This window comes from Euphorbia lathyris, chromosome 8, assembly GCF_963576675.1.
Source record: "Euphorbia lathyris chromosome 8, ddEupLath1.1, whole genome shotgun sequence".
Classification (NCBI taxonomy): domain Eukaryota; kingdom Viridiplantae; phylum Streptophyta; class Magnoliopsida; order Malpighiales; family Euphorbiaceae; genus Euphorbia; species Euphorbia lathyris.
The window spans coordinates 28,973,497-28,977,480 of record NC_088917.1 but is presented as its reverse complement, the minus strand read 5'-3'; the positions used below and the strand labels follow the sequence as shown (position 1 = coordinate 28,977,480).

The 3,984-nt window shown below is 38.1% G+C and overlaps 1 non-coding gene across 1 annotated transcript; it reads right to left on the bottom strand.

Moving 5' to 3' along the window:
- Window positions 1-3,453: 3,453 nt before the first annotated feature.
- Window positions 3,454-3,560, bottom strand: LOC136204321 (small nucleolar RNA R71). Its single transcript, XR_010675165.1, has one exon. It is a non-coding gene; the product is annotated as a small nucleolar RNA R71 (small nucleolar RNA).
- Between the last annotated feature and the right edge of the window lie 424 nt (window positions 3,561-3,984).

The following is a 3,984-nucleotide window of genomic DNA, read 5'->3' as shown; positions in this document are numbered from 1 at the left end:
TTCATCAAGGGGGATTCTGGAGTTTCCTCTTCTTCATCTTCAGGCCCTTCTGGCCTCTTTCTCTTCTTTGCTGACTCAGCTTTTTCCTTAGCCTTGTCAGCTTTAACCTTTTCTTGAGACAACAGCCTCACTTTCTTTGGGACATCATGAATGTCTTTGGAGCAAGTTTTAAGAGCCTTCCTCCTCTTTTTCTTCTTCTCGGGCTGAGCTGTCTTAGGGGACTCAGCATGAGACTCCACTTCTCTTTCAGGCTCATTTTCAGGCACAACTTCTTGTTGTTCAGCTTCATCGTTTTCCTCAGTATCTTCAACATCTTCATACCCTTTCAAAGGTTGATTGTACAACAATCCCTCCAGCAGAACTGCTGTGATTTCACTTCCCAAGCTACTAGTTTCATTTACCGTTTCGATCTGCTTATCTTCGAGAATTTTTGTGATTAGAGAGCCCAGGCGGAGTTTCTTACCACCTCGTTGAAGAGCTCCAACTAGGAAGACAGGAAGGTTGAGAGGAGTGAAGGTCAGCATGTGCCATATGAAGCACTGCTCAAAGTTAGAGGCGGATGAAGCTGAGCTGAGTTTGGGGAAGATAAAGTTGGTCAGCATGTAGTGGGCCATTTTCTGTTCTTGCCCCATACAGGTGCTGGGTATTTCACCTTTATGATCCTTAGGTTTACAGAACCCCTTGATCTTCTCAAGCTTTTCTTTTGGCACCTTCTCCTTTGTTGTCCTAAATTCTATTCCTTCGTCTGGTAAATCTAGTAAAGTGGCTAGATAGGCAGGAGTTATGGTGATTTTCTGACCTTTGACCGTGGTCTCCAAATAATCAGAATCATCTTCATCAACATATAGGTTCGAATAGAATTCCCGTACTAACCTAGGGTAGGTTGTTCCTGAGAGAGAGAAGAGACCAGTCCATTTGTTCTTCTCGATCCAGTCACAGAACGGTTTCTCAAAGGTGACGAATCCTGGAGAGAACCATCTGCACTTCAGAACTTCCAAATTGTTGACCTTCTTGTGGACTTTGATCATATTTCTTTCTATTCGTGTCGAAGGACCCGCGGGGTCAGCCTGAGTGGGTTTGCTAGAGGTTTGGTCAAGCTGAGTGGTGAGGTTAGGTTTTTCGTTCTTGCCGGAAGCCATTGTTACAGATGAAGGTTTTGAGGTTTTAGGGAGAGAGAAGAGTTCTGTTAAGCCCAAAATATACCTAAAATATCATTAACATTTATATCATTTTTATTACAAATTCATGTTATTTATATCTATTTAGATTACTTTTACTTTCGAATATCTTTCTTTCTTGCAAGGTACTTGAATATTCGGTAAAATCCAAATAGGAATGAAAAAGGATCTAAAACAGAAGAAAAACCCTACAAAAGGAGTCAAAGACGACGTAAATCGAAAGCGCCAAATCGAGGACACGAACGAAAGCAAGAAGTAAGAAATCCTGCCGGGCCGCGACAGTGGATCCTCAACCCGCGGCCGCGACACGCGTGGTATAACCTTTTCTCCCCTTCATCCGTCGCTCAGCTCAGTGCTACGTCATTCACGGTCGCGGATTACTATCCTCGGTAAGTGCAGAAAATTCACCAAGAGCATTTAACACATGCTGAAAATCCAAGAAACGCGTTCGTTCAAGTGGATAAAGACGTCCTTTCACAACGGACACGACTCTTAACCAACGGATACATCACTTCAAACACAACCCTTCAACATCTATAAATAAAGAGTTGATGTTGAGAAAAAGTGTAATGAAATGTTATAATATAGATATAGAAATCAGAGCGTAGAACTTATGTCGAAGTTCTAAGTAAAAACATTTCGAGAGTTAGAAATTAGATTCTGTACAAAACAAGATGAGGTACACATATTATTTATAGTTTAATTACAACTCAGTAGCGTTTAGACATTGTTCCAGTTTTAGTTTGCATCATGGTAGTGGCCGACCGAATCCCTATTACGAAGTTACAGCGAGAAGATTGAGTAAAGTGTTCGCCCCCGAGCCTGACAACCTCCTAGGAAACCCAAGGAAGCGGAACCGATCAAGCCCTTCACTTGCACGCCCTCGAAGAACTCGATGCTCCTTATTCTCTGTAAACTTGTATCAATTTATTTTTCATCTAATAAAGTCCGTTCTATTCGACAAATCGTTATGCAGCACTTATGGTAACCAATCCAATATAAGTGAGGCTGGTGTTTTCATTAATATGCACTTGAATTCAAAATCATTACAAGGAAACTTTGTTGAACACTTAGGTAAATTATCATCTCGAAAGAGTTTTAATTTGAGTAAGGGCAACTATCCCGAAAGGGTTTTGTCGCGTTCAAAGCCAATTAATTAGAGGTTCCGTTATTTATTTCATCATCATAATCGATACAAAGTTTAAGTTGTTTTCTTTGCTTAATGCAAATGAATAAATTCATTCGTTTTTCTAATAAGTTCTAAATGTTCCTGTTTTGTAAAATTCATCCTTAAAATCAGATGATCTTTCTAACAATCGATCTATTCTAAATATAAAATCTTATTCCAGCATTTTCAAGTACTCAAAGTTCACAAATTCAATTAAACAAATTTCCTAAATTCAATTAAACCAATTTTCACTTTTCATTTACATTTAATAATAAATCCAACTAGTTCGAAATTAATAATTCAAAAATAAGTTTTTCGTTAAAAAACGTATCTTTGTGGGATCGATATTTTTATTACTACAAGCGAAACCGTGCACTTGCGGAAATCGCTCAACAAGTTTTTGGCGCCGTTGCCGGGGAAACGCCAAAATTTTTGACAAATTTTTATTTTTTTGTATTTTATTTTCGAATATAGGTTTATACATTTTTTTTATACAATTTTTATATTTTATTTATTTTTCAGTTTATATAACACATTTTGTTTTCAATTTTGTTTTGAAGGTAGTTTGGCTCGTGTAACAATTTCAAGTTCATGCGCAGTTCGCGAAATTCGGGCACGCCACCAGATCCTTTTGATCCAGAAATTGAAAGAACACTTAAGAAAAACAAGAAAAACAACAAAAACAAAGACAAAACACTCTTAAAAACTAAAGTAGACCAGCCAGAAATCATGGCCGATCCACCGACACTTATGGATTATGCTAGGCCAGGAATGGCCGATGTAACTAATAGTGTAGTTAGACCCCGTATAAACGCAAATCAATTTGAAATTAAGCCTGCTTTGCTTAATATGTTGCAAAACAACGTAACGTTTTACGGATTGCCTAACGAAAACCCTAATGCACATTTGACAAATTTCTTAGAAATTTGTGACACTTTTAAAATTACTGATGTAACAGCCGAAGCAATCAAATTTCGCCTCTTTCCTTTCACTTTGAAGGATAAGGCAAAAATTTGGTTAACTTCTATGCCTGCTGCAACATTTGAAACTTGGGACCAATTAGCCCAAGCATTTTTACAAAAATATTTTCCCTTAGCAAAAACCGCAAGAGTCATCAAAGAGTTGACATCTTTTACACAAAATGATAATGAAACTCTTTATGAAGCTTGGGAACATTTTAAAGAACTTCAACGTTTATGCCCACACCACCAATTGCCAGATGCACTTTTAATGCAGACATTCTATAATGGATTAAATCCTACGACTAGAGGTTCATTAGATGCTATGTCTGGAGGGTTATTTATGAAGAAGACGTCCGCCCAAGCAAGAGAACTTTTGGAGGAAATGGCAATCAACAGCAGTATGTGGCCCGCAGAGCGTGGACATATACCAACGGCGAAACCATCATCCTCATGTACATCATCGGTTAAAGGTATAATGAATCTTGATCCTGTAGCAATGTTACAAGCCCAATTTTCTACCTTATCGCACAAAATTGATAAATTTATGGCACCATGCGATCCTAATGATCCGATCCAGAGAGACATTGACTACGAAGGTATGAATGAGATAGAACAGGTAAATTTTGTCCAAGGACAAAACCAAACTACTAATCCTTATTCTAATACTTATAATCCT